This window comes from Mustela nivalis (assembly GCF_964662115.1).
Source record: "Mustela nivalis genome assembly, chromosome: 9".
Taxonomy (NCBI): domain Eukaryota; kingdom Metazoa; phylum Chordata; class Mammalia; order Carnivora; family Mustelidae; genus Mustela; species Mustela nivalis.
The window spans coordinates 26,602,997-26,613,902 of NC_139028.1; positions in this window are offsets into that span (position 1 = coordinate 26,602,997).

Genomic DNA, 10,906 nt, shown 5'->3' on the forward strand with positions numbered 1-10,906 from the left:
CTGTTAATAATAAGGGTCCTGTTCCCCACCTCTTCTCATCCGATGTTCATTTCTATTTATAAATTTCATTATTCCTCATCCTCCCCCTGAAGTATCATCAGATCATGTCAGAATGTATTTTGAGGGGCCATGAAGCATTACATCTGCTTAATTAGTAAAGGAGTCCAAACCGCATGCTTGGGTTTTGAGTTCTAAGACAGAATATTTATATTTGCTATAAAACAGACACCAATGTTCTTTTAAAAATAAAGGAAAAATATGTAGTCTGAAAAAATGTTTATTTTTTCTAGGATTTCTATTATTCCAGGGCTCAGACAGCAGTTTCCTTCCTTCCTCCGTCCTCTCTCCTTTCTCTTTCTCTCTTTCTTTTGAGTGATCTGAAGGTCCTCGAAAATATACATTGAATGAGAAAACACATAAAGAGGGATGAAGAAATGAAGAGGAATCTGGTTCAACACTTGGAACTCTCTGATAGAAAAAGAGCATTTCTTTACCATATAGGGTTCTTCTGCCATATAGAGTCATGGCAGCGACATGTCTCCATTCTGGTGTATCTGATAAAAACAGGCTTTTTCTGTTGTTTCAGCTCAGAGTTGTAAATGTTATGTTTTATCAAGAAAACTCTATTTACTGTGATTTTATAGAAATTTGAGTGTTTCATAAAACCATGTAAAGCTCACCCTGCAGCCATGACTAAGCAGTATAAGAGAAAGCTGAAGAAGAAGAAAAGCAAAATGATGAATTCTCATCAATGAAAAGTGCTGAGGCTTTGCCAATTTTGCTACTTACCAATTTAACAACTAAGTTTGGGTCATAAGGTAAAATTCAAAATTTAAAGAAACTCTCAGTCTTTGACAAGTAAGATGCTTGTTCTTCTTGCATACACAAAACCACAGGAAGAACAAGTGATAGAAACAAACATTTTATTTTTTTTTTAATATTTATTTATTTATTTAAAAAATTAAAAAAAATTTTAAATTACTTTTCAGTGTATTAGAATTCATTGTTTATGCACCACACCCAGTGCTCCATGCAATCTGTGCCTTCCACAATACCCACCATCAGGCTGGCCCAACATCCCACCCTCCGCCCCTTCAAAACCCTCAGATTGTTTTTCAGAGTCCATAGTCTCTCCTGGTTCATCTCCCTCTCCAATTTCCCTCAACTCCCTTCTCTCCATCTCCCCATGTCCTCCGTGTTATTTCTTATGCTCCACAAATAAGTGACTCTCTGCTTGACTTATTTCACTCAGCATAATCTCTTCCAGTCCCGTCCATGTTGCTACAAAAGTTGGGTATTCATCCTTTCTGATGGAGGCATAATACTCCATAGTGTATATGGACCACATCTTCCTTATCCATTCATCCATTGAAGGGCATCTTGGTTCTTTCCATAGTTTGGCGACCATGGCCATTGCTGCTATGAACATTGGGTACAGATGGCCCTTCTTTTCACTACACCTGTATCTTTGGGGTAAATATCCAGTAGTGCAATTGCAGGGTCACAGGGAAGCTCTATTTTTAATTTCTTGAGAAATATCCACACTGTTCTCCAAATTGGCTCCACCAACTTGCATTCCCACCAACAGTGTGATAGGCTTCCCTTCTCCACATCCTCTCCAACACATGTTGTTTCCTGTCTTGTTAATTTTGGCCATTCTAACTGGTGTAAGGTGGTATCTCAATGTGGTTTTGATTTGAATCTCCCTGATGGCTGGTGGTGATGAACATTTTTTCACGTGTCTGTTAGCCATTTGTATGTCTTCTTTGGATAGGTGTCTGTTCATGTCTTCTGCCCATTTTTTGACATGATTATCTGTTTTGTGTGTGTTCAGTTTGAGGAGTTCTTTATAGATCCTGGATATCAGCCTTTTGTCTGTGCTGTCATTTGCAAATATCTTCTCCCATTCCGTGGGTTGCCTCTTTGTTTTGTTGATGGTTTCCTTTGCTGTGCAGAAGCTTTTGATCTTGATGAAGTCCCAAAAGTTCATTTTTGCTTTTGTTTCCTTTGCCTTTGGAGGCATATCTTTTTTAATTAATTTATTTTTAGCCTAACAGTATTCATTATTTTTGCACCACACCCAGTGCTCCATGCAATCCGTGCCCTCTATAATACCCACCACCTGGTACCACGACCTCCCACCCCCCGCCCCTTCAAAACCCTCAGATTGTTTTTCAGAGTCCATAGTCTCTCATGGTTCACCTCCCCTTCCAATTTCCCCCAACTCCCTTCTCCTCCCTAACTCCCCATGTCCTTCATGCTATTTGTTATGCTTGAAAGAAGTTGCTATGGCTGATATGAAGAGGTTACTGCCTATGTTCTCCTCAATGATTCTGATGGATTCCTGGCTCACGTTCAGGTCTTTTATCCATTTCGAATTTATCTTTGTGTACGGTGTAAGAGAATGTTCAAATTTTATTCTTCCACATATAGCTGTCCAATTTTCCCAGCACCATTGATTTAAGAGACTGTCTTTTTTCCACTGTATATTTTTTCCTGCTTTGTCAAAGATTATTTGACCATAGAGTTGAGGGTCCATATCTGGGCTCTCTATTCTGTCTATGTGTCTGTTTTTATGCCAGTACCATGCTGTCTATTTATTTATTTATTTGGCAGAGAGAGAGAGAGAGAGAGAGAGAGAGAGAGAGAGACTGTGAGAGAGGGAACAGAAGCAAAGGGAGTGGGAGAGGGAGAAGCAGGCTTCCTGTTGAGCAGGGAGCCGGATACTGGGCTCGAACCCAGGACCCTGGGATTATGACCTGAGGTGAAGACAGATGCTTAACGACTGAGCCACCAAAACAAACATTTTAAATAACAGAGTTTAAAATGGATTTGACCCCTCAGGAGATATTGCCTTGACCCTTGAGTCTTTCTGGATGAGGATCATGCTTCTCCATGATGATAAATACTCAGAATGTTTTCCAAATGCCTTGTTTAGCTTGGTTTTATATATGACAGGCCAACATTCCAGAAAACATTTTATTTAGCAGAAAATTAATTTGTTATTATTATTATTATTTATTAATCAATTTATTTTTAAGTAAATAATCATGACACTCTGGGTTAGAAAATGCCTTGTCTTGGGAAGATATAGTTATGTTTTGTTCTTTCCTCTGATTTCTTCCTGAAATTCAAAGGTAGAAAATAAGAGCTTTCATCCTCAAAGGGACAGTTCTCTGGTGAGGTTCATAGTATCCTTGATGAATCTTTTACTTTCTGGTGATTATGACCCATATGAATAGGAGCTCTGAAACTTCTTTACCCCAGAGACTACTGGAGTATTCCTCCCCCAAGATAAACATCTTACTAATTAAACTTTCTCTCTCCAGGGCTTGGCAGACTGTAAGTTTTTCAAGTATGGATGCCACCTCACTTGTCTGATTCAGAGATTTTCTTTTTTCTCAGGGACTGCTGCCTTTGTACCTTCTTAGAACACATTTAGATTTTCTGTGAAAGTTGATTTTTTAAAGCTTGAATTAATATAAATAAAGAAGGGGAAAATACATGTTCCTACTAGAACTAATGTATGTCTTAATTAGCAGGAAAAGGGCTTTGTGAAACCAAGAAAACTTGATCTAGGGGCACTGGGGTGGCTCAGTTGGTTAAGAATCTGTCTTCAACATAGGTTAAGATCTTGGGGTCCTGGGTTCAAGCCCCGCATTGGGGTCTCTGCTCAGTGGGAATCCTGCTTCTCCCTCTCTCCCTCAGCCACCCCCCCATTCATGTTTTTTCTCTCTCTAATAAATAAATAAAATATTAAAAAAAAAAAGAAAGAAAGGAACCGGGGACACCTGGGTGGCTCAGTCATTACACATCTGCCTTCAGCTCAGATCATGATCCCAGGGTCCTGGAATCCAGCCCAGCATCAGGCTCTCTATTCAGCAAGAAACCTAATTCTCCCTTTCCCACTCCCCCCGCTTGTGTTCCCTTCTCACTGTGTTTCTTTCTGTAAAATAAATATATAAAATCATAAAAAAAAAGAAGAAGAACTGCACTGAATCTATAGATCAATTTGAGAGAATTGGCCCCTTAACAATATCTGACCATGAACACTGAGTCTCTTTCCTTTCTTTCAATAATGTTGTATCATTTCCATGTTCAGGTTTCTAGCACATCTTTTGTCAGATTTATCCCTATCTTCTATTTTGATGCTATTTTAAATGGTAGTTTTAACATTTTCAATTTCTAATTATTCATTGCTAATAAATAGAAATACAGTTGATTTTGTATAATGATTATGTTCTACAACTTGGCTAAACTCATTTATTTGTTTTTGTAGCTTTTTTAGATATTTCACTAGATTTTATATATAGATGATCATGTTGTCTACACATGTAGACAGTCTACTTCTTCTTTATAATCTGGATGACTTTTACTTCTCTTTCTTGCCTAATTGTCCTCATATTGCTCCTGATTTTAGGCAGAAAATGTTGTGTAATTTTAACATGAAGTATGAAGGTAGGTGTGAGTTTTTTGTAGTATTTTTGGTTTTGTTTTTCTCTTTTAATATGTTGAAAATGATTCCTTGTATTCTTAATTGCTACCGTGTTTATCAGGGATACATTTGGGAATTTGTCAAATGCATTTTCTGCATCTATTGTGACAATTATTTAGTTTATTAATATGGTAAATTATATTGCTTGAGTTTTAAATGTCAGACCAAACCTACCTTCCTGGAATCAGCCTCACTTGATCATGATGTATAGTTATTTTTGAAATATCAAGGACTTGATTTGACAAAATTTGTTAAGAATTTTTATATTTGTGTTTATAAAGGATATTAATCAATAGCTCTATTCTTGCAATGTCTTTCATTAGTTTTTTGTATCAAGGTAATGTTGAGGTTATAGGATGTGTAGGAAAATGTCTTACTTATTCAATTTTCTGAAAGACAATTGGCATATCCTCTTCACCTATTACAGTCTAGAATGTGCCTCCCAGCAGAAGTATTCACGCCGTTTGTTTTTCTTCTGTTACAGTCTTGTTCTGCCTATTGTCTCATAGCTGAACATACCTGTTTTTATACTTTTTGTTATAGTTTTATATTTATGGCATGAGAAGAAAGAAGAACCACATGGTCCTCTCAATTGATGCAGAAAAAGCATTTGACAAAATCCAGCATTTGTTCCTGATTAAAATGCTTCAAAGTATAGGGATGGAGGGAACATTCCCGAACCTTATCAAATCTATCTATGAAAGAACCACAGCAAATATTATCCTCAATGGGAAAAAGCTTGCATCCTTCCCATTGAGATCAGGAACACGACAAGGATGCCCACTCTCACCACTCTTGTTCAACACAGTATTAGAAGTCCTAGCAGCAGCAATCAGACAACAAAGAGAAATAAAAGGTATCCAAATTGGCAATGAAGAAGTCAAACTCTCTCTATTCGCAGATGACATGATTCTTTATATGGAAAACCCAAAAGACTCCACCCCCAAACTACTAGAACTCATACAGCAATTCAGCAATGTGGCAAGATACAAAGTCAATGTACAGAAATCAGTGGCTTTCTTATACACTAACAATGAAAATACAGAAAGGGAAATTAGAGAATCTATTCCATTTACTATAGCACCAAGAACTATAAGATACCTGAGAATAAACCTAACAAAAGAGGTAAAGGATCTGTACTTGAGGAACTACAGAACACTCATGAAAGAAATTGAAGAAGACACAAAAAGATGGAAGACCATTCCATGCTCTTGGATCAGAAGAATAAACATTGTTAAAATGTCTATACTGCCTAGAGCAATCTATACTTTTAATGCCATTCCGATCAAAATTCCACCGGTATTCTTCAAAGAGCTGGAGCAAATAATCCAAAAATTTGTATGGAATCAGAAGAAACCCCAAATCACTAAGGAAATGTTGAAAAACAAAAATAAAGCTGGGGGCATCACGTTACCTGATTTCAAGCTTTATTACAAAGCTGTGATCACCAAGACAGCATGGTACTGGCATAAAAACAGACACATAGACCAGGAGAATAAATCCAGTCCCCGTTATCATATCATAGGCCAGAATAGAAAACAGATAATTTAACTGTTTTTATTTTTAATTTATTTAAACTTTTATAAAATTTCTTTTAATTTCTAGTTTAGTCATTTGCTTGTGTTGTGAAATATAACTTATCTAGATAAAAGCTCATAAGCATAAATGTACAGTTAAAGTTCATTATAAAGCAAACACTTAATGTCACCACCACACAAATTAAGAAATTAAATGTAGCTCACAATCTTGAAGCCCTCACATATCCCTTCCTTGAAGTCAGTTCTTTCCCATTCAACTATCATGACTTCTACTGTAATTCTGATTTCTTATTAATTTTGAAGTTACTACTAAACAATTGCTAAACTTTGTCTTTTTAGAATGTATATTTGTGGGATCATGTGCTACTACTTAATTTCTAGTTTCTATTATTTAAAATTGTGTTTTACATTATAACTACATCATAGTTATAAATTCATTCTTTATATTGATGTGTATTATTACATTGCAAAGCATGTTCTTGGTAGACATTTGTGTGTTCAAATTTTAGCTATGGCAAAAATTCTGCCTTGAATATGCATACATTATTTTGATCCACATATGCATGGGTTTCTACAAAGAAATTTCTGTCTTATGAGGGAAATATCTCTCACCTTATACAAAAATAATTAACTATTTTCTAAAGTGGTTCTATAAATTTATAGTTCCTTCAACAATGTGAAAGTTCTAGTAATTGATGATTTTGATATTTAAGCAAATTTTATTGCAATATAAATTTTCATTTCCCTATTTCTTCAAGAGATGGAGTAGATATTTTTGTTATTGTCCATTGACTATTTGTATTTTCCTTTGGTGAAGATTGGTCAAGTCATTTGCCTGCTTTCATATTGAATTGCTTGTTTTTAAAATATGCATACTAAAAATAAAAAAATAATAAAATAAAATATACACTATTGGAGTTCTTTACATATTGTGATATGAGTCATTATTAGTAATATGTACTATAAATAACACCTCTGATTTTCACTTTTTCTTTTTGATTTTCCTTTTCATTCTTTTAATGTTGTTCTTAGTTTGAAAGCAACCAAAATTATCAGTGTTTACTTTATTGTTACTAGTTTCTGTATCAGGGTCAGAAAAACTTTTCTCAGTTTAATTTACAAAGCTGTATTGCTTGTTTTACAGATTAGGATTTAGAAAATCCTGGAATTGATTTTGTAAAAGGTATGTGGCAAGAGATTAAATGTACCTTTTCCTTATTCACTGAGTTGTCCAAGCATCATTTATTGAAAAAAAAATTTCTCCATGATCTTCCATATCAGCTTTGACTTAAAGTCAATTATCCGTATATTCAGGGAAAATGTTTTTATGTTTTCTTTTCTATTCCATTTCTCTGTTAGTCTAACCTAACATCAACACATTGTTTTAGCTGTTATAAGGAAAAATAACAAATAGACATTTATAAACTTGTTTAGCCTTAAGAGTTACTAAAAATTAATATCTAAAAATAGTTGGTTGTCAATTGCTTATGATAAAAACTGCAACTTTTAAATATGTTATTACATAATGCTGGTAAAATTGGCCCTCATAAGCACGGCTGCCAACAAAGTAAGTAATTTGCCAATAGTCTTAAAAAAACAATATTCATTGGGACGCCTGGGTGGCTCAGTTGGTTAAGCAGCTGCCTTCAGCTCAGGTCATGATCCCAGCGTCCTGGGATCGAGTCCCACATCGGGCTCCTTGCTCTGCAGGGAGCCTGCTTCTCCCTCTTACTCTGCCTTCCACTCTGTCTGCCTGTGCTCGCTCTCGCTCTCTCTCTCTCTCTCTGACAAATAAATAAATAAAATCTTTAAAAAAAACAATATTCATTAATTCTTATGGCATTTCTATTTAGGTCAGCTTATTATTTTTCTAAAGATTTTATCTATTTAACCAGAGAGAGAGAGAGCAAATGAGTAGGGGTATGAGCAGAAGGAGAAGGAGGCAGAGAATCCCAGGCAGACTCCACACTGAGGAGCCCGACATGGGGCTCGACCCCATGACCCTGCGACCATGTTCTGAGCTGAAGCCAAGAGTCATTCACTTAACATCCTGAGCCACCCCAGCACCCTATAGGTTAGCTTGTTTTTAATAAGGTCTCAAATATGGATAACTGTATGAGCTAAGAGGTTTATCACAGTGTACTTTATATATTATCTACCTACCTGCTTAATTTATTTTGGGAAATATAAGGAAACCTGTTAATTTAAAAATTGAAATTAAAAGGGAGACATGCAAAACTACATATGTGGTATGATTGTATGTAGTTCAAAATATACCATAACCATGTGGTTCAGTGATTGGTAAGAAAACACCATACTGTTAACATTGGTAATGGTAAGGCAGAGGAACTGTGGTATATTTTCTTGCTTTATTGGATATTTACCAAAAAACATATAAAGTTGCAATGCTACTTTTATGATGAGTATATGTCATTATGAAACAATGAGGTAAATAATGGAAGAGAGTACGAGGAAGGAGAGAAATTTCTCTAATTATTCCCTTTGCTCATTCATGCTCTGTAAGTCTGAGTATTGGGCCACTGGGGATATGTCTCAAAAGAAACTCTCCAGCTTGAAAACATAAATCATGAATTTCAGGGTCAGACTACACAGCAGGGCTGAGTGTAGAATCTATGTGTCTTAGGTTTTAGAGCAGAGAGTGCAAAACCTTGCCTCTGTGTGTGGCATCCTACAACAAAATAGGGTTTTAGCCTTACGAACACATTCTTCTTGCCTAGAAACTAGAAAAATCCCTCTACCATGTTAAATGTGTTTTTCATTAGCTGGTATGTGTTTAAAACTTTGCCTGCTTCTCTTTAACTTTTGTTCTGCTTATACGATTCTTGTCTCTCTTTCTGTCCTGTTTCCACTCTGTATTTGTCCTGCTCATTTCCCCTCCTCAACCAGCCGAAGAAGGAGAATCCTGGAACTTAAGAAAATTCTTAGATGTGGCTGAGTTCAGAGACCCATAGTAAGTCTGCCCTCAGAAAGAAATGAAGGGGTGAAGTCAGATTAAAGTGTGTTTGTGTGGCAGGAAAGTGGTTTGTAGGAGTAGGTGGTGATATTGAAGGGGATGGATTCTTTGTGAATCTATTTTGCAGAAGGTACAAAAATTGGAAATTATACCTACTCTTGACATCTTATCAATATCAATCCACTTTTCTTATCAATAAGAGAATTTCCTATAACAGGGGCATATTTTCATTCCTTCATTGAAGATGAAGGCATAAAAGGCAAATTTCAGTGAATGTGGTGATAACGAAACACAAAATTTATAAAAAGCTAATAATATTAAGTTTTAGAAGTTCCAGTTGGAGGAAAACATGTTGTCTACTTTCCTTTGCAGGAGAATTAATTCCTTCATTCATTTCCCCAAGAGATGAGCCTATAAATTCTGCTTGAAAATCTTCTGTGATGGAAATTTAGTCCTTTTCCAAATGACTTTATGATTATGCAACATGTGGTCTTAGAAAATCTTTTTTTTTTTGGACTGATGTTACATTCTTTCTTGAAAATAAGTTTGGATGGAGATGAGTCATTGAGCGCGGACAGCAGGGGAGGACTGAGAAATATTTCAAAAGTGAATCTAAGGTAATTTGTGAAATTTACAATTTTTCCTGGGGCAGACCTTTGTGAATTCAGTTGTTGATCTAGAAACAGAAAGTTTCAGATTAAAGGGAGAGTTTATGCACTTCTAGTCAACAAAGATATCTTTTAATTCTCCTGGTATTATTTACCTAATACTCTCTTGTGGATCTAATGAAAATAACATTTTTCTAACCTGAGTGTCTTTCTCTCCTTTTTCTCAAGGAAAGACTTATTTTTTATAGAGGAATTTTAGGTTCCCAGCACAAGTGAACAGAAAACAGATTTCCCATATACTGCAGTCACTGGCATATGTACAGCCTGCCCCATTATCAAACATTCCCCACCAGGTAGTACTTTGTTAAATGATGAACCTGTATCAACACATTATAATTTTTCAAAGTCCATAGTTTATATAAGGGCCCACCTTCAGTGTTGTACATTCTATGGATTTGGAAAATATAGAATGACATATGTCCACCATTTTAGTATCACACAGAGTGTTTTCACTGCCCTAAAAATCCGTACCCTTCTTATTAATCCTACCCTGGCCCTCAAACCTGGGCAACCACTAGTTTCTTTACTGTCTCCAGAATGTCATAAAGTTGTAATTACACAGTATGTAGCCTTTTCAGATTGGCTTCCTTCATTTAGTAATATGCACTTAAGTTTCCCCCGTATCTTTGCATGGCTTGATAGCTCATTTCTTTCTAGTGGTGAATAATATTCCACTTCTGGATGTACCATAGTTTATCAACTCATGCCCCTACTGAAGGAGGTCTTAGTTGTTTCCAAGTTTTGACAATTGTGACTAAAGCTTCTATAAATATCCATGTGTAAGGTTTTGAGTAGATGTAAGTTTTCAACTCCTTTGAGTAAATACCAAGGAGCATGACTGCTGGATTGTATGGTAAGATTATGTTTAGTTTTGTGAAAAACCCTCGAACTGTCTTCCAAAGCAGCTGTACCATTTTACATGCCCACCAGAAATGAGTGAGAGATGCCACTGCTTCATAGTCTCACCAGTATCTGGTGTTGCCAGTGTTCTGGATTCTGGCTGATTCTATTAAGTTTGTAGCAATATTTCATTATTGTTTTAATTTGTATTTCCCTGGTGGACATATAATGTAAAACATCTTTTCATATGCTTATTTGACATCTGTACATCTTTTTTGGTAAGGTGTCTATTAAGGACTTTGGCCCAATTTTTAATTGGGTTGTTTGTTTTCTTATTATTGAGTTTTAAGATTTCTTTGTACAATTCGGATAATGGTCCACTATCAGATAT